This window comes from Lithobates pipiens, unplaced genomic scaffold (genome assembly GCF_037356315.1).
Source record: "Lithobates pipiens isolate NorthernLeopardFrog02 unplaced genomic scaffold, aLitPip1_a1.2 Scaffold_23, whole genome shotgun sequence".
Taxonomy (NCBI): Eukaryota; Metazoa; Chordata; class Amphibia; order Anura; family Ranidae; genus Lithobates; species Lithobates pipiens.
In genome coordinates this window covers 115141049-115161934 of record NW_027507785.1, presented here as the reverse complement: position 1 = coordinate 115161934, position 20886 = coordinate 115141049, and the positions used below count along the sequence as shown (strand labels likewise).

At 44.2% G+C, this 20886-nt stretch overlaps 1 protein-coding gene and 1 long non-coding RNA gene across 3 annotated transcripts in view; one reads left to right on the top strand and one right to left on the bottom strand.

Annotated features, from left to right (window-relative positions):
* ELFN2 (extracellular leucine rich repeat and fibronectin type III domain containing 2) overlaps positions 1-20886 on the bottom strand; it is a 219404-nt gene that overhangs the window by 156300 nt on the left and 42218 nt on the right. The gene's annotated exons all lie outside the window — the stretch shown is intronic.
* Positions 6644-17663, top strand: LOC143926982 (uncharacterized). The gene is made up of 3 exons (XR_013262182.1): positions 6644-6833; positions 13822-13865; positions 17270-17663. It is a non-coding gene; the product is annotated as an uncharacterized LOC143926982 (long non-coding RNA).

Here is a 20886-nt window from a genome sequence, read left to right as displayed (position 1 = left end):
TGGATACAGAATTATTTTTAAAGATGGATCTGTTACGTATTCGGCTATCAATTCAGTCAGGCACCACATCTGATCCACTGATAGGAAAAGCAGGGTGGCTGAGAAAATATTTTTTCATATTCAAATTACGCCTGACTGAATTGATAGGGAATTACGTAACAGATCCATCTTCAACCCTCAAAATAATTTTAACCATCACATTTAGGTATTTAAGAACTTCGTTTTGAAAGATATGGAAGGGTTACAATTAAAGAAAGTTTAAACAATGAATATATTACAAATGGAATTAAATCACTGACAAGGGGGGTGGTGTGGTAACACTGGAGAAAACATTCTATCATAATCAGCTTATGGAATTGCTGAATGATAGGGACACATATAAAAGACTTCATAGTGACCCCACAGAATTATATGGGAAACAATTAGCTGAATTGGTTGATTTAGGTTTTAGAATTAATGCATTACATAAAAAAGACAAAAGATGTTTCCTAGTGCATGTAGAATTCTGGTGATTTATACATTACCGAAAATCCATAACAATGCAGCAGCACCTTCGGCAGAACCAATTGTAAATGGTACAGGCTCGGTTCATGGCTGGGTTTGGTGAATATCTTGATAATTTCCTTTTAAAGTCCCTTGAAGAAATCCAATTGAATTTTGAGGCGCCAGTGTTTCTGGTTACTGTGGATGTAGCATCACTTTATACCATCATTCAACATGAAGATGCCTTGTTAGCCCTAAATTGGGCTTTAAGCAAATGAGATGACATTCCACATAACCAGGAATGTTTTTTAGGTAGAGCTTTGGACTACTGCATTTCACATAACTATTTTTGGTGCCAGGGTGTTTTTTTTTCACCCAACAGGTTGGCATTGCTATGGGAGCAAAATTTGCTCCCAGCATTGCCAACCTGCTTATGGCTGAATGGGAGGATAAATATATTTTAAATACCCATAGAGATTATTATTTTAACGTAGGTACATAGATGACCTTATATTCATCTGGGTAGGCCCTAAGGACACCGCTGAGGAATTTCTTTCCTATCTAAATCAGAATAATAGTAACATCAAATTAGATTTTCAGATTAGTGACACTACTATTCATTTTTTAGACACTATTGAACAGTCAGGATCTAGGTTGGACACAAAAGTCTATTTCAAGCCTACAGATCTAAATAGTTACTTGTCTGTGAATAGTGGCCATCACCCGATATGGATCAGAAATATTCCAAAGGGGCAAATAATGAGAGTTAAATGGAGTTTATCACATGTAACACAACATATGTGGTTTACCTACTATGGTGTCTGTATGGCCTGTTTTATATAGGAAGGAAAAAAAGGATGCTTAGGATTCGTATTACTGAACATCTCACCAATATTAGGAACGGTTTTAAAAAGCATAGCGTGCCTCTGCATTTTAGAGAAAAACATAATAGGGATCCATCTTTACTGCAATTTTGTGGGATAGACTGTGTGTTATTATCATTGAGGGTGTCAGGAAAGGTTTCACCTACTGGTGGCACTGTCTGATCTCTGAGCTGCAGTACTGGTGTCCACCAGCGGGTTTCTCCTTGCAATCTGGAGCCGACATCATCTCCTGCAGTCAGGCGTCACCTGAGACTGATTGCAGGAGATGTGTATTTATACCCGGCAGGCACTTACACACTTGCCTTGGCATTGTCCTTGAACCCTGACCTGTACCTGTGATCCTGTGAACCCAAACCTGAACTTGAACCCATTCCTGTCCCTCCTGTGATTCTGTCATCCTGTAACCCTGCCCTGCAGCCTGACCCCTTCCATCTTCTCCCTGTTGATCTCGTGTATATGACCCTGGCCTGGCTATGATTACGATTCTGGTATTCCCTATCTGCTGTATATACTAGTTTAGACTGTTGTTCTTTGTGGGTCACTGTTTGGTTGTTTGATTTGTTTTACACTGTTTGGTAGTGGAGGTGCGTTTATATCTGTGTTCACTTATCTTAATAAACGACATTACTTTTTCATAGTGAAAAAAATTAGATCCCAGCGCTTATGGTGAAAATGAAAAATGAGGAGCTGCAGCCTCTATCAATAAATTCACCCTAAGGTAAATCTAGAAGACGTGTGAAAAGGAGGGGATAGGTGCGGCGCTGCTCTTAATAAGAGGTGACCTACAACCTCTAAATACTTGAGGGGTGTGTGTCATGGGTGCATTTAGTGTAAAAAGTGACTAAAAGTGCATAAAATAAATATTTGAATAAATATATTCACAAAAATCCACAAAAAATCCTACTGTGTAAACTTCCTAACCGCTTATATATAATGCATATTGTATGTTCAAACAAAAAAAAAAAACACTCTTATGCAAAACCTGCAATTCAAAGTGACATTTCTGTGCAAAAAAAATCCAACATATATGACTGGTGTATATTGTTGCTGTGAAACTGGGTTCAGAAATATGCATATACCGTCCTTAAACCCTGGTGTATAAAAAAAAGTCCAATAAAGTGACAATGTGCTCCTTCAAATTGTTCTGTGCTTCTTGGAAAACAATGCCCAATAAGAAATGCACTCGCTACTATTATTTACCCCACAACAAGGTATTTCATCTTGACAGTATGAGCCCCTGTACAGCCTGTGGAGTGGGAGGAAACTTCCCGTCCTGTATTCTCCAAGTGCCTCCTTGTCTGCGATGTAAGTGGTCTCCTCGCTGTTAGATGTTGCTCACATGTAGAGAGGGAAGAGACTCCATAGTGTGATACCGTACAAATATCCAAATAATTATTACTCACATTTAATAAAAATCATTAAAAGCGAAAACAGTATTTAAAAACAGGAAACCGGAGCGATCTGCGCTCCATGGCTCAGAACCGGAAGTGCAGAAGTGATGCAATGATGCTGTATAGTCCTCCCTACATACATTTGGTTCACTCTGTTGCAGTCCACACAGTTCTGGTCACACCTGTTTATGACAGAGGGGCTCCAACAGAGTGAGGGAGTTGTCCCAGAGGGAGACAAAATGGATATTCCTTATGAAATGTCTTACACCATTTGGCTTGAACATAGAGCTGGATCTAAACTGCTTTATAAATAACTTCTAACCGGATTAGAGCAGTATATATAGAATTTTTTACTGGTTACATGTTTTGGGGTACAGAGGAGGTCTAGAGCTAGAATTATTGCTCTTGCTCTAACGTTTGCGGCGATACCTCACATGTGTGGTTTGAACACCGTTTTCATATGTGGGCGGGACTTACGTATGCGTTCGCTTCTGTGTGCGAGCTCACGGGGACAGGGGCGCTTTACTTTTTTTTTTTATTGTTAATTTTATTTTTTTAATTTGACACTTAAAAAAAATAAAATAATTAATGACTTTTATTCTTATTACAAGGAATGTAAACATCCCTTGTAATAGGAATATAGCACAATTGGACATATTTACAGTGAGATATGGGGTCAATAAGACCCCATATCTCACCTCTAGGCTGGGAAGAATAAAAAAAAAAAAAAAAAAAAACGATCCTGGCTTCCCTGCCAAATCGGCGCCGTTATTTTGAATACCGAGGCCGGGTGTGACGTCATAACATCGCACCCAGCCTCCAAATGATCATAGAGACTCCAGGGACAATCTGGTCCGCCGAAAATCTCTATGGTAACTGGCGGGGGGCGGCGGATCCTGTCACCGACTCACCGATCGAAGCAGTGAGTCGGTACAAGCACCCGAGGGCAACGGGAGGGGGGGCGTCCCCTCCCGCAGCCCGTAAGAACGATCAAGCGGCGGAACAGCCGCTATGATCGTTCTTATGGTGCAGGGAATCGCCAGCTGAAAACGCAGATATCTGAATGATGTCTGTGGCCTCAGGCATCACTCAGATATAACCACTGAAAGCCCATGACGTCAATAGACGTAGTATGGGAGCCAAGTGGTTAATAATCGGACACTTACCTGCCCCAGGGTCCAGCGATGCGTGGGATCGAAGCCCCACTCATCTCCCCCTCCGCTCGGCGGCGCCGGCATTTCAACTGTGGGCACCCGGCTGTGGCTTCACAGCCCGGCAATCCACTGCACATGCGTGAGCTGCGCTACACGCCATGACTGGCCGCGCAATCATCCGGGACCTGTCACGTGTCCCAGAGGATGGACAAGAGGGAGGGGAGAGAGGCGATCTCCCTTCCTGTGCCGAGGGAAGTTTTGTCAGGAGCCCAGGTGCCGAAGGAGGCAGACTACGAGGGAACCCTAGCAACAGGCATTTAGAGGTGAGTAAAAAAAATAATGTTTTCTCCAAATTTTAATTTTTTATTTTTTCTAAGCACAGTAATCATTTTCTTTTATTTTTGGAGTGGAACTCCACTTTAAAAGTATTACTGTAACTAGTTGTATGCTATCATGATTAATTAGTCTATGCATTAACTTATGAATGCATATTAATTTATAATTTATGAGATAATTAGTTGCGTATTGCAGGAATGATTTTGTAACCTGATTTATGTGGGTTAATGTTTTTAACTTGAATTTAGTGTTATTTATGTAGTATATAAAAGTGTATACGTGGTGGATGTTAGACATATCATCTCCGCGGGGACACCAGACTGGGCGGGAGTCGTTTCCCTGTCATTTGCATAAGTTGGTGTATTTAAATGAGGTTGCTGTGCCGTTCAGCCAATCCCAGGACGAAGTTGGTATGACGAAACATGTTGGGATGTGGCTATATGGCAACCGGAAGTGACAATCATGTACCACCTGATGTGACGTTCCGAGTGTTTGAAAGAGGAGAATGAGTGGAATTTGAATTCCTGATAACCTTTGGACCATCATCTATTGGGATATTGCTTTAACTTGGTGTGCTGACTGCGGTTTTTGACAAAACATAAGAGCGTGAGGCAAAATTAGCTGGCGAGTGTACATCTGACTGGGGAAGTGGGACCACCTATGTTCAGACGGTGTGGTGACAGTTGGAATCTCAGTATCAAAAAGTCTGAATGTGAAGCTGTCTATGGACTATGGACTAGCAATATTTCTATGTATACCTTTTCATTCTTTCACTGAGGGGACTGTTTTTGTGGGCCTTTACTATTTTCAAGCGCTACTTTTTTACTTTTATCGCATATGCACTTATAGGAAATATTGCTTTAATATTTGTCTCTTTTTATAGTGGCTGCTGTGCAATCTTGTTTATTACTTTTTGTATTGATCTGTGGTTCTGATCTTTGTTGGGGGCGTATTTTTATTGTTTTGTATTGATGTGTAGGATGACACTTGCTGTCCAGATCAGCATAAACAGTAATGCCGCATAAACACGGTCGGAATTTCCGACAACAAATGTTCGATGTGAGCTTGTGTATGCTCCATCTGACATTTGCTATCAGAATTTCCGACAACAAATGTTTGAGAGCTGGTTCTCAAATTTTCCGACAATAAGTTTTGTTGTCAGAATTCAGAGCGTGTGTACACAATTCTGACGCACAAAATTCCATGCATGCTCAGAATCAAGCAGAAGAGCCGCACTGGTTATTGAACTTCATTTTCCTTGGCTCATTGTTCGTGTTGTACGTCACGGCTTGACGTTCGGAATTTCCGACAACATTTGTGTCACTGTGTGCATGCAAGACAACTTTGAGCCATGGCATGGGTGCTGCTGATGTGGCCGATAATGTGTTGCAACAGATTTTCTCACTCACTGTCCCAAGATCAGGTCTCCTCTGGTTAGACCTCCAAACAGGAGCAAGTGGGCATAGGTCCTCTCGACCTCCAGATCCTGGGTGTGATCCATAGCTTAATGGGATCTCTAGTTTTTACAGCCATCCCACGAGTGCAGTGGTCTCTCTCAAGGACAACATGTCCCAGTGTGCAATGCAACACTTCAAGTCCTTTCCCCCTTGCTGCTGATTGGCTCCTGCCACTTTCACGAGGGAGGGAGTGAGCGGGGGAGGAGAATCCACACAGAAAATGCTTGTTCAGTTACTCAGCACCAGCGGCACCCGACTACAGCTGCACACCTTGAAAATACATACTTTCCCTTTAATTTCTTTAGAAATAAACCCCAATAGCTTTCAAATTCTCTTCTCCAAGTAAATCTATCTTTCATGTACAGAAGACATTTAAAGTATGCATAGCCACATGCACAGTAACTTAAAAGCTGGTCAATGTGCACTTTGTGCCAGCTGTGCATTTTTACCTACACTCAAAAGTGTCATTATGAATAATCATGTAATAGCGATCTCACAGGAGGCAAAAGAGGAAGAGTCATTTTCATTTGAAATCTTGCTGGAGTTATATTTATATCTTGGTTGTTATTTTTTTTTACATTTTTTGGGGGATATTTATTATAGCAAAAAGGAAAAAAATGTTGTTTGTTTTTTTTCAAAAAATTTTTTTGTTTATAGCGCAAAAAATAAAAGCTGCAGAGGCGATCAAATACCGCCAAAAGAAAGCTCTATTTTGTGGGGAAAAAAAGGACATTGATTTTGTTTGGGTATGTCGTCACAGGACCGCGCAATTGTCAGTTAAACGACTCAGTGCTGTATCGCAAAAAATGGCCTGGTCATTAAGGGGGATAATCTTCCAGTCCTTAAGTAGTTAAATAGTCATGAGTATTCTTACTTAAATCCTGGTGTGCTTTGTGTATTTCTTCCAGATCTGTTCAATGATCCAGTGTGAAACTTTGTCTTCCTGTAATAAAGACTGGTCCCTGTTGCTCTCTCTCCATGTGCAGGGCGACTGGTCTTGTCCACACCCCCTCCTGTAATTTTCTGCAGGCAGCCTATAGTGGGCAGGCATTTGGACTCCTCCCACAGCTCTACTCTCTGCTCAAGCTATGTACAGCACAGCCATGATGTCACTGCTACATTTACAAGGTAATAATTGGGTTTGCAAAAGCATTGAGTTCTTACAAAGTGGATTTATATTCTTTGTGGCTATTGAAGAATATATTTGATGACAATTTTTGTCAACCAGGGTTTGGTCTTCTTTTCATATAAATATGGCCAGAATTTTTGCCAAAAGCGACCTTGTATATCTTGGTGGCCAAAACACTGTAATGTCTAGAAATGTTTTACACTGGGACTTTTATACTTTGAACAGAGCCTGAGCATTCTTGCAATTATACACCACACATATATGCTGCAGCTGCAACAAAATACCCTTTAATTACAATATGTGCCACAAGTGATAATCTCAGAGACACACATAAACTTCAAGACAAAGAATCATTTTTAGAAAATGGCACACTGTTATTACAAACGCCTTTATCTGAAAAGAAAATACACAAAAAACAAACACTTTCTCTGAGCTTAACTTAAAAAAGAACTTAATTTAATCAGTTGAAAACTACTTAGCAACCAACAACTGTTGACACAACAAACACCTCGATTTCAAATTGTGAAGTCAGACATATGTAAGGTACAACAAACCATAGAGAGCAGAGATCAGGACAGTGTAATGTGCAACATAGAATGTACAGAGCAGGGGTCAGGACTATGTAAGGTACAGTACAACACATTGTATACAGTGCAGTCATCAAGAAAATGTCATTTATTGCCTATAACATTGCAGTGCAAGTAAGCCCTTGTACACACGGTCGGACATTCCGACAACAAAATCTGACTGATTTTTTCCCATGGATTTTGTCCGAAACTGGTGTTGCATACACACAGTCGGAATGTGATGACGTTTGTACGTTACGACGGGACTACGTTCAGGCTAGTAGCCAATAGCTTTGGTCTCGTAATTTGATCTGAGCATGCGTGGCACTTTGTCTGATCGGAATTCTCTACAAACGATCAGACAAAGTCCTATCGGATAATGTTGTCGGAAAATTGTATATCCAGCTCTCAAACTTTGTTGGTCGGACATTCCGACGGAAAAAGTCAGATGGAGCCCAAACATGGTCGGATTATCCGACAACACGGTCCGATTGGGCATTTTCCATCGGAATTTCCGACCGTGTGTACAGGGGCTAAAACAATGTCCCCACATCAGTAGTCAGTGGGGGAAGAATTGCCCCAGAGTCGGCTGTCAGTGGCTGGTGCTTTTGGGGGGGTCCAGGGGCAAACAAACCCCCCACCAGGTCTGCACTCACCCCATTCATGGTCGCAGCTTCTCCTCCCGGCTAATCCAGTCTTAAGATTCGCCTCCTGTCCTGATTGGCTGGGAGGAGAAGCTGGACGACAATAAAGAACATTGATTCGCTAATGTTACAAGTGGGTGGGCTCAGGGCACAGTGTGCTTTTTCCCCCGAGTCCTACCTTTTTGAAGCCAATTAGAGCTTCAGGCTCTAATCATGTGGTTAAAAAGAAAACAAAACTCATAGAAACCTAATGGACTGGCCGCTGCTGGGTGGAAGAAAAATATGCCCTGCCATTGGTGGTAAATGGGAGGAAAACATGCTCAGTGTACGCAATTTCTGTCCTTGTGTTGTAAAGCGATGCACAAACTGTTGGCGTTATATAAATCCTGTAAAATAATAGTGTATAATAATGCCCTAGCATTGAAGGTCAATGTAAGGAAAAAACATGTCATGCCATCATTGGGAAAAAATGCTTCTTCAGCCAAAGTTGCCCAACACAGTCCCAACACAAAGTCAAGATAATTTGCCTTGTCTTTTTGTTTCAGTTTACACCAACATGCTGCATTGGTGTGCAATGAAAAAATTAGGATGCAATGCATTTTTGTGCAGAGCAGCTTTGTGCGATACACTACACCACATCGCAAAACATTGCATAAAATTGAAAAAATGTTGAAATAAATGTTTTTTTTACATTTCAATGAAATTAAAAAGTAAACAGTGTAATGTATTTTTACAATGCATTGCACAGCTCCCACATAATGCACACCAGAGCATAATGCGTGCCTGCTGATGTGCAAAAATGATCCTCAATCTATGGCAGTGGAAAGCTGTCTGACTCTAATTCCCACTCACTAGTAGTTGCCCTGTCCATGTGCAGTCCCTGGGTAGGGGCTATGTTTTCAGAACTTCCCCGTCATATTCATGTGAAAAAACAAGCTGCTTGTGGTCTCTGAGGGTTCTTTCAGACAGGCGGGAAGGTGAGTAATGTGGTGGATCACTTTTCACGGGTCAGTATAGCAGCAGCTAACAAGTGTTTAGAAGGTGCTACTGCTGCCTTCTGATACCTTTTTTATTTATTTTTTTATTTGCTGAATTTTACATTGCAGGATCATGCCACGACTGTGAGCTAAGAATTTGGTTTGCGATTGAGGGGAAGGGGGGCCCAATTGATCTCAATGGGCAAGTTTGACAGGTGGTGCTACCTGTCAAACTCTACAGCCCAAATAAAAAATGCATGTGTGCAGCCCTATCAGGCTGTAATGTCAACATTTTGGTGGGCGTTAGGAGGGGCTCAGCCACCTGATTCCTCCTCTCAGTTGCATGTGAAAGAACCCTCGCTATGGGAAGAGTTTCGTTTTTTTTGTTTTTTTTACAGAAAACGAGAACTAATTTGAAGTTTTCCACATTTAACCACACCACATAGTTGCAAATGCTTTTTTTTTATTATTACTATTTGATCCCTGCGTTAAAGGTGATGATTTTTTAATTAATTAAAGTGTTAGGCCGCGTACACACGGGCGGACTGTTCGCCCAACCTTGTCCGCTGAACAGTGTTTGGGCGGACAGTCCGCTCGTGTGTGGGCTTTCAGCGGACAGTTTCAGCGGACAGTTGGACGGACAAAGTCTTTCGGAAATTCCGAAAAACTGTCCGCTGAAACTGTGTTTGAGCGAACAGTCCGCCCGTGTGTGGGCTTGTCCGCTGTACTTTCGAAATGAGCGGACTGTTCCCGCTCGGGAAGTCCGCCCATTTCGAGCGCGTGTACAGGTAGGCGGGGCCCGCGAAGGAGACGTCGCGGGCTCCGCCGCCTGGAATGGGCTTAAAGGGGAACCCCAACGCCGAAAAAAATCGGCGTGGGGGTTCCCCCCAAGTCCACACCAGACCCTTGTCCGAGCACGCTACCCGGCCAGCCAGGAAAGGGGGGCGAGCGAGCGCGCCCCCCCTCCTGAGCCGTACCAGGCCGCGTGCCCTCAACATGGGGGGTGCCTTGGGGAAGGGGGGGCCGCGCGGCCCCCCCACCCCAAAGCACCTTGTCCCCATGTTGATGAGGACAAGGGCCTCTTCCCGACAACCCTGGCCGTTGGTTGTCGGGGTCTGCGGGCGGGGGGCTTATCGGAATCCGGGAGCCCCCTTTAAGAAGGGGGCCCCGGATACCGGCCTCCCACCCTATGTGAATGAGTATGGGGTACAATGTACCCCTACCCATTCACCTGTGAACTAAAGTACAATAAAAAACACAACACAGAGAAAAAATATTTTATTGCACAGCTCCGGGGGTCTTCGGGGGTCTTCTCGCCGGACTCCTCCGCTATCTTCTTGTAGCTCTTTTGCTAGCGGAGGAGTCCGGCTTTCTTCCTCCCCGCCGCCGGCCTCTTCTCCCGACTTCGGGGGTCTTGTCCCCCTCTTCGGTTCTTCTGCCGGGCCACCGCGCCTGGTCCGGTGGCCCGGTCTTCTGTCGCCGTCTTCCGTTCTTCTGTCGCCGCCTTCGGTTCTTCTGCCGGGCCACCGCGCCTTCTTGTAGCTCTTTTACAGGCGGTGGCCCGGTCTTCTGTCGCCGCTGTCGTCGCCGCCGCCGCCGCCTTCCGTTCTTGTTCTTCTTCTTGTTCTTCTTCTTCTCCTGGAGATGTTGACTCGACGAGCTCTCCGGCCGGAATGCCAGAGCCGCGCTGTGCGGTCACTTATATAGTGACAATGGGGCGGTGTCACATGGTATATGTCACATGGGTTGGTCACATGGTGACCCCGCCCCCTTACGATGTCATAGTCCCCATGTGACATCAACCCATGTGACCAACCCATGTGACATATACCATGTGGCACCGCCCCATTGTCACTATATAAGTGACCGCACAGCGCGGCTCTGGCATTCCGGCCGGAGAGCTCGTCGAGTCAACATCTCCAGGAGAAGAAGAAGAACAAGAAGAAGAACAAGAACGGAAGGCGGCGGCGGCGGCGACGACAGCGGCGACAGAAGACCGGGCCACCGCCTGTAAAAGAGCTACAAGAAGGCGCGGTGGCCCGGCAGAAGAACCGAAGGCGGCGACAGAAGAACGGAAGACGGCGACAGAAGACCGGGCCACCGGACCAGGCGCGGTGGCCCGGCAGAAGAACCGAAGAGGGGGACAAGACCCCCGAAGTCGGGAGAAGAGGCCGGCGGCGGGGAGGAAGAAAGCCGGACTCCTCCGCTAGCAAAAGAGCTACACACACATAGCGGAGGAGTCCGGCGAGAAGACCCCCGAAGACCCCCGGAGCTGTGCAATAAAATATTTTTTCTCTGTGTTGTGTTTTTTATTGTACTTTAGTTCACAGGTGAATGGGTAGGGGTACATTGTACCCCATACTCATTCACATAGGGTGGGAGGCCGGTATTCGGGGCCCCCTTCTTAAAGGGGGCTCCCGGATTCCGATAAGCCCCCCGCCCGCAGACCCCGACAACCAACGGCCAGGGTTGTCGGGAAGAGGCCCTTGTCCTCATCAACATGGGGACAAGGTGCTTTGGGGTGGGGGGGGCCGCGCGGCCCCCCCTTCCCCAAGGCACCCCCCATGTTGAGGGCACGCGGCCTGGTACGGCTCAGGAGGGGGGGCGCGCTCGCTCGCCCCCCTTTCCTGGCCGGCCGGGTAGCGTGCTCGGACAAGGGTCTGGTGTGGACTTTGGGGGGAACCCCCACGCCGATTTTTTTCGGCGTTGGGGTTCCCCTTTAAGCCCATTCCAGGCGGCGGAGCCCGCGACGTCTCCTTCGCGGGCCCCGCCTACCTGTACACGCGCTCGAAATGGGCGGATTTGCCTCCGCCTTACGTGGGCGAGTCCGTTCATTTCAAAAGTTGAGCGAACTGTTTGCCCAACCTTGTTCGTCAAACAGTCCGCTCGTGTGTGGGCAAGTCCGCTCATGCAAATTTTGAGCGGACTGTTTGATGAAACTGTTTGCCGAACAAGGTTGGGCGAACAGTCCGCCCGTGTGTACGCGGCCTTACTAAACCCAGTAATATGAAAATAGTTTATCTGCCCCCCACCCCCACACACAGTGCCCACAGCTTATAAATCTTCTTTTTACATTACCACTATATACCTTTTTGGTTGATCTGTACACCACGGTCAGTGATAAACTACACAGTTTCTCCAGTGCTGAGAGTTCAGGTAGGAGGAAATTTCCACTTCAGTCTGTATACACTCCCACATGTGTGATGCTAATATCATGTGACCTGGCTAGCTCTGATCAACAAGTAAATATTCTCTCCAGCATAAAAGACAAAACTGAGCATGTGCAGGTCGGCTACCCTGCCTGTGTTAGCTGAGCATGTGCAGGTCGGCTACCCTGCCTGTGTTAGCTGACCTTCCCCAGATAGACAGTACAGGAGGGAAGGATCTGTGCATACAGGATAAAAACAGCCTTTTTACACAGAGGATTAACCCCTTAAGTCCCACAGTGACAAGCATGCTATACTGCATATACAGACTGATTTTACTGTTGTGGGTTTAGTAACAATTTAAGCACATTTTCATAATGCAATTTTTGTGTGCCTTCATTTGAATTTTACATGAGCTGCTTTTTTTTTTTTTTTTTAAAGGAAATCATGTTTATGTTGTTATAGTAATTTCCTGCTACAGAATTGTTTTTTGTTTCCTAATAATGCATGTTTTAATGTACATTGCCTGTGATTTACAGCTGTTACCATTCATTTGTGTATGAAATACATATTATGATGCAAAATGCACTTCATATGTTGTTAAAGAATATGTAAACACAATATTTGAAGGTTAACTCCACTTTCATGGGAAAAAAATAACAAATAAAGAAAAAATAATATAGTGTATACAATCGCGATACCAGTCATATTGTAACTGAATGTTATTAAAAATTACCTTTCCTTTTCAATCTGCAGTCGCTGTGATTTTCTAGAAATGCAATGCAATATGGCTACATGGAGTTGTTCAGAATGTGTCCTGACCACTCCCCAGAAACATTATTTCCTGCTTGTGTGATTGGCTCACAGGTTTTCACAGAAGTCTGCCTAAGATTCAAGTCAGATTTCAGGCATCCCTTGCAACAAAAATGTCATTTTTGGTGAGATACTCCCACTAGGAACACGTCTAAAGGGATGCAGGCCCAGCAGCTTTTCTCATTAGTGCTCTGCAGGTCCCACAGCTGACTGATAATCATGAAACCACTCTCATTAGACTAACTTAGCACAGAGGTACAGACAGACAAACACACATGGATTTCTTCAGATTAACAAAACATTAGGATTCTGCAACAAAGGTTGTTATAATCCTTGCAATGTACATAGATCACCCAGGGGGGAATGTTTTTTTTCTCAACAAAAGTGGAGTTACTCTTTAATATTCCTGATATGTGCCTGTTGTACCATGTACTTGTATAAAAACGTATCCTGTTCTTTTTTGTGAGATTCCTGGTGTTCTTGCCAGTTCCACTGCTTTCCTATTATAAACTGACCACACTAGGCTTAAGAACACACCGTGGAACTAATCCTGCTGCCCCCTAATTATTAGACTTGCCTGAATGCACAGCCCCTACACAGTCTTTCACTGGGAGGACCAGTGTATTGCTGTTTCAACTCCCCCAGCTTATATGCATCTGAGAACAGAGGGAATGTGATCACTTATAAAAAAGTGGTGGAAAAAGGTATTTACTGTATGATTTTTTTTTATCTTTACAGTTATACACACATTTTGCCTTTCATTTCTGTTTTAAACTAATTGGGTTGTTTTACAAGGCGAGGGCTTGTTGCTTATATACTTTATCATTTTTCCAAACTGCAGCACAATAACATGTGAAGATAAGGATAGTTCCATACAGCAAAAAGGTGAATAAATCAGCATGCAAATGTTTATATGTGTTGAATATTAATATGTGTTATATTACTAAATTGTGCAAAACTTTATAGGTGGAACCCCACTCTGGCTTCACATTTGGTAAAAATTCAACTGCTTCCATACATTCCACACTCACCCAGTTTTTGTACACACAGGCCATCATGTCCAAGTATGAAATGCCCTAAGATATATAGGTACATATATGTATGTATGTATGTATCTATATATATATATATATATATATATATATATATATATATATATATATATATATATATATACACTATATTAGCAAAAGTATTGGGACGCCTGCCTTTACACGCACGTGAACATTGATGGCACCCTAGTCTTAGTCCGTAGGGTTCAATATTGAGTTGGCCCATCCTTTGCAGCTATACAAACAGAATTGTGCAGCGCTCTAAACAGGGGAAAACCGTCAGGCAGGGCGGAGTCCACAGGTGGGTGCTCAGGCGGCAGGGTCCTCCAGACAACACCCAAATAGGTAGACAAAATAGAAAAATAGCCAGCAACTCCAATCCATAAGAATAAGTACGGTTGTTTTTGAGGGGTTGAGATTGGCCCCTTAGTTTCAGTGAAGGGAACTCTTAAGGTGTCAGCAAACCAAGACATTTTGGACAATTTCATGCTCCCAACTTTGGGAGATGGCCTTTCCCTGTTCCAACATGACTACACACCAGTGCACAAAGCAAGGTCCATAAGAATATGGATGAGCGAGTTTGGGGTAGAGGAACATGACTGGCCTGCTCAGAGTCCTGATCTCAACTCGATAGAACACCTTTGGGATGAATTGGAGACTGCCAGCCAGGCCTTCTCATCCAACATCAGTGCCTGACCTCACAAATGGGCTTCTGGAAGAATGGTAAAAGATTCCCATGGACACACTCCTAAACCTTGTGGACAGCCTTCCCAGAAGAGTTGAAGCTGTTATAGCTGCAAAGGGTGGGCCAACTCAATATTGAACTCTACGGACTAAAGCCCCATACACTCTATCAGTTTTTCTGCTGAGTTTTTCCTTCAGATTTACCAAAACCATATAATATGAGGTCAAACCTTAGGGGTTTCAATTTGTATGCAATCAGGCTGGCCCTTGCACTACATGGTTTTGGTAAACCTGAAGGAAAATATCCACAGAAAATCTGATCGTGTGTATGGGGCATAAGACTGAGATGCCATTAAATTTCATGTGCATGTAAAGGCAGGTGTCCCAATACTTTTGGTAATATAGTTTATATATCAGTATATACTGAACCACTTTGGACTTTCTTTTGAACAAGGAAAAACTATTTATAGCTTGCTGCTATACTCCTAATGTACTCCCTGCTATTTATAGCTACTTTATTGATTATCAGCACCTTTTGAGATAAGGGCTATGGGGAGCCACGTCAGCAATGCCTTGAAGAAAGACTGATGAAATAATGGGGCTTGGAATACTACCAGAGCGTGTGATACTGTATAGTTAAATATATGTGATATAAAAATAAAAGAATTTACACTGAATATTTAATGTATTGTGCGAATGGTGGTGGTAATGAGGTGCATTGGCTTAAGCAATGGCTTAAAAATAGAACAAAGTTGTGGCAGAATCTGTAGTGGGTATCTTGTGTGGTCGTATAGGAATGTTTAACCCTGCTTAGAGATCACAGAATAGAAAATGTACCATATTTGTAATAGAAATCCCTTTCAGTTATAGCCAATGTATGGCTGGATTGCAGTAATCTGTCTCATAAACGGTAAATTCCACATAGATCTCTATGGCTGTGACATGCACCTTGCAAAAAAAAAAATTAGGAGTAATCCTAGCATAGAGAATTAGGAATTCTTCAGTTAAAAATGAATCGTCATAAAGAAGGAGCAAGAAACTGCCTGTCACCGTTCTGGATTTTTTAGGAGCTAAGCCAAAACCTTGGCAGAACAAATCTGGCCCTGCTCCAATGGTCAGGTTTGTATCACAGCATTATGATTTATATCCACCGTCTGCAATAAATATATAAGACACCAAAAAGTACCAGTCAGATCTGATAGATTAAGGCCCCTTTCACACTGGGGCGTTTTTCAGGCACTACAGCGCTAAAAATAGGGCCTGAAAAAATCTGGCCCCTTCCACTCCAGTGTGAAAGCCAGAGGGCTTTCACACTGGAGCGGTGCGCTAGCAGGACAGTGAAAAAAGTCCTGCTAGCCGCATCTTTGGAACGGTGAAGGAGCGGTGTATTCACCGCTCCTAAACCGCTCCTACCTATTGAAATCAATGGGGCAGCGCAGCTATACCGCCGCCAAAGCGCCGCTTTGTGGGTGATTTTAATCCTTTTTCGGCCGCTAGCGGGGGTTAAAACCACCCCGCTAGCGGCTGCATACCGCCACAAAAACGACAGTAAAAATAGCGCCGCTTTACCGCCGACAACGCTCCTGCCCCAGTGAGAAAGTGCCTTTTCTGTGCACAGCTTCCAAAACCTAGTTTGTCTACATTAAATGAGTGGCAGACCTTGCCGCTCCAGTGCCTCCTCTGAAAAAAGAACCCTCACTGGACTGCTTTTCAGATGTGCCTGATAGGCGGTGGGAAGGTAATATTGCCCGCTTCTTCCCCCTATTTTGATCCTGCAAAAGCGACTCCACTGCATGCACATGCATTACAAGCAGTGCAGGGCAGCTGTGGTGCAACCCTCTTCACTTGTATGGGTTTGCGTTCAGTGCCGATACTGCCTGCCGAACGGGACATGGGGTTTTTATATTTTTTTGCCCATGAAGCAAAGCATTGCAGCCACGGCAGGTGTGGAACCCTATCTGGCTTCCTTTGCAGTATAGTCAGTAAAAATGTGTCTCAACCACCTGTTTTCACTGCCACCCAACCGCAAGTGTAAAGGAGTCCTTCCTCTTTAAAGGTGTTACAGCCTGGGGGGAAATACTGTAGCTGCTGACTTTTAATATATGGGCACTTACCTGTCCAGGGAGCCTGCAATGTCGGCACCCCAGCCGATCTATTTAACAGGCTAAAGAGATAAAATAAGAAAAGTTCACTGTTAGGGTTTACATACTCTTTATAGGGGATAGAAAAGCCACTAATAATTCCTAAAAATGTATCTCCCCCTCCTCCTACCTATCTTGTTCAAAAAAAGATCTGTGTACCTATTTTTTTTTTACATCGGTTATGTGATTCTGCAACTCCGACTCCCCTGTTTGAAGGAGTTCTCGACAACGGCTGGGATTTCTGGGAGCTGTGACGTCACCCTTAGGCTCTCATGATCTGGCCATTGTCGACGCTCTGAATCCTCCTCTACAGCTGCCACTTGTAAGTGGTGTTGAAATCAAGCCAGTTAGGTGTTGCCCCAGGATTTGGAGGGTAAGGTTTAATGCCTTTCCCGTTTTTTGGTTTCGGCAGTCCGGAGCAGAGAGTCCGGAGCAGAGAGCCCCCAAGCACAGAGGCCCGGAGCCCATAAGAGAGCCCAGTGAGATCGGTGAACCACACCCAGGAGAAATGGAAGAATGTGGCTTGCTACTGCTGTGATGTAAAAGGTCATCAGGACCCCCCGCTAAGACACATCAACTCCTCTTTTTTTTCTCCCGCCCCTTCCTTCCTTCTTTTATCTTTCCTTTTACTCGTTCTTGTTTTTTTTCTTTTCTCCCCTCTATCTACCTGTCTTTCTTTTTCTTTCACAATAAAAACAAGGTTTGGCAGTTTTTGTTTCTTTATTGTGACTAGTTTTACATCATTTATTTTTCTTTTGGCCCCCATGAGGGAACAGAGTTTTACGCTGTATGAGAACCCGCTTATCCCTTCTTGTGTTTGGATTTCCTCCATTATCTGGCTATACTTATATTCTGTATACTGTATACACTATCTATTATTGTCTTGTTGACATGGAAACTGCCTGTCTGGTTAAATAAAAAATAAAATAAATATCTACAATATGATGGACAAAAATAACGTACATCAGCTAAGCACTATAACCCAGATAGTAGGCCTATAAGCAAAAATATAGCAGAAAAGTGCAGAGCTATAACTTGATAAATGTGCGTGTAACACAAAATATTAAAGTGCAAACAATATCCATGGTGTAAACCATAAATCATGAAAATCAATAGAAAACAGTCAATAAAGTAGGACATAAGATAGACTAAGGAGGGGGGGTTGGGCCTGTTGAACAGCAAACTGTTCAGAGCATCCTTAGTTTGCTGTTCAACAGGCCCAACTCCCCCTCCTTAGATTTATCCACTTGCACTTTGTCTGTTGGACTGGACTGGACTACCGCTTAGCGTCTGTGGGAACCATCCAATGGTGAAGGCCCAGTACATTGGGACATCTCTCCAGGCTCCAGCTATCAGGACACATCTCCAACAGGATCTCAGATCCAACAAGCCTTGTTTGACCCCCCTGAATAGGGGTGGTCACTGGCTTTCTGGTAAGCCTCCTATCTATCTGTGTTGGTGGTCTCTCGTGGTCAAGTCTATCTTATGTCCCATCTATGAATGATTCATTTCACAGTGCATCAGCGCACCAGGATTTTGTATATGAATTTAAGTCACTTATTAATCTCAATACGGACATTTGCATTTTTTTGATACATCAATTGATGTTGTGCACTTTATTGTCTGTTTTCTATTGATTTTCATGATTTATGGTTTACACCATGGATATTGTTTGCACTTTTGCACTTTAATATTTTGTGGTAAACACACATTTATCAATTTATAGAGCTGCACTTTTCTGTTATATTTTTGGTTAAATAAAAAATGTTGAAAAAAAAACAACGTCATCAGGACCTGCCATTCATCCCCAAAGAAATCAACACTGGAGATGCCCCTTTTGGATTCCTTAATCATACATGGACTTTACCTTTTGCAGGTTTGCCAGCACAGCACATAGCCTGAGTTAGGATTAGGGATGTAGGAGAAATATTTTTCTGAATGTTGAACTCTGAGATGTCTTTGCACTTTTCTACGACGTCACATAGCCGGTCCAGGCTGGGGTGAAATTGCGACAATAAAGTCAGGATCCGCCCGCAATCTTGGACCAGCACCTGGCTCAGGCTTGTAGTGAGCTGGCAAGAACCTGAGCCAAATGCTCTGTCCCTGCCACAGCCAAGCATTCCAGTGAGTGTGGGGAGTAGAGTAGAGAGCCAGTGACTGACAGCCACCAACTCCTTGCTCATGGAGCTCTGAGAACCAAGCATTCAGGGGTCTTTGATTCTCAGTCTTAGAGCCAGCGGGGGACAGATGCAGTATTAGACTAATGCTGCATCCACCAAGGTAAGTATGATTTTGGAAAAGAAAAAAAAGCATGTGCCTGGGGAAGGTGGGATAGCTTCTTGCAGCAGGAAGTTGTTGTCGGTATTCTCTCTGTGAGAGGTTTGTTTTCCATAGCAATGGGTGCAGACTCTCGAAGCAAAGGTCCCAAACCTGTAGACAGGTTCACGCATGGGGTCCACACTAGGTGCACAGCGGGACCCCATACTTTTATGGGGAGTGAGGTAATGGTGAAATGCTGGACAGGTGGAAGTGGACAAGGCTCAGCATGCCCCCCCCCCCCCCCCCCCAAATGCAAGTTACAGAAAAGGTGTACATTGTAACAGGAACCTGGAGAACAGTTACAGTGCAAGTGTACACGGTGTACGTTCATCAGTAGAGGCCCACCTTAGGTTTGAGAATTCCCCCATGGTGGCCTCAGCCTTGACCCAGGGAATTGATGGAAATGGCACAGAGCAAAAAGTACCCCTATCCCAAGTGCCTAGCATAGCCCATAAAAACCCACACCAAGGGGTAGTCCTCTCATGTGACCCAGACTTGGCACCCAATGAGTTCACAGGAAAACATGGAGGAACCCCACACCCGCCTACACGCTCACTGACAGCTGGAGCTGCAGGATCATGTGAACGGACCAGAGCGGACTAAAAAATGTAAGTATACAGGGACAGGGTAGGCAGGATAGGTAGGAGGAGGAGGTAACATTTTGAAGAATAGTGTCAACATGGCAAAAATCTGTTAAAAAAATTTAAATGCATCTGACCCAACCCCAATTTAGCTGACTGTTAAAATATCAGCCCAAATGGATTTTTTATTTTTTTTTGTCAGCTGAAGCCTATACCTACTTTGTGAGAAATGGAAATAAGGCTGGGTTCACACTGATACGACATACGCTCTGACTTTGGGGGCACATGCCGCATGACGTGTGTAAATCAATGGTTCCCTATGAGAGCCGTATTAACTGGTCCGACACAAGACGGTCCAACTTTGAAAAAGGTTCCTGCATTATTTGGTCTGACTTTGGTCCTACTTCAGCCCATTGAATATCATTGAAGTCGGATCAAAGTCAGATCCTTGTCCCAACCATTTGACTTGTGACATGCGACATGGTGATTACAGCAGCAGTAAAAGGTATTTATCTCACACTGTAATTGTTTTGATTGGTGCAAGGACAAGTCAGACTATCTCAAAGTCGGAGCAAAGTCTTATCTTGTCCATTCAAGTCAGATGGAAGTAGGACGGAAGTATTACCGATGTAGGACCAATGTTGCAGGGAAAAGTAGGATGACAATCATACAACAGCCGTGTCGGACCAGTGTGAACCCAGCCTAAGGCACAATCATTGTGAAGCACTCAATGTACATACTGTATATATTATCACACATTATACAATGAATCAAGGTTTTTAAAACAACTCAAATTGATAAGGCCGCGTACACACGAGCGGACTGTTCGCCCAACCTTGTTCGGCAAACAGTTTCATCAAACAGTCCGCTCAAAATTTGCATGAGCGGACTTGCCCACACACGAGCGGACTGTTTGACGAACAAGGTTGGGCAAACAGTTCGCTCAACTTTTGAAATGAACGGACTCGCCCACGTAAGGCGGAGGCAAATCCGCCCATTTCGAGCGCGTGTACAGGTAGGCGGGGCCCGCGAAGGAGACGTCGCGGGCTCCGCCGCCTGGAATGGGCTTAAAGGGGAACCCCAACGCCGAAAAAAATCGGCGTGGGGGTTCCCCCCAAGTCCACACCAG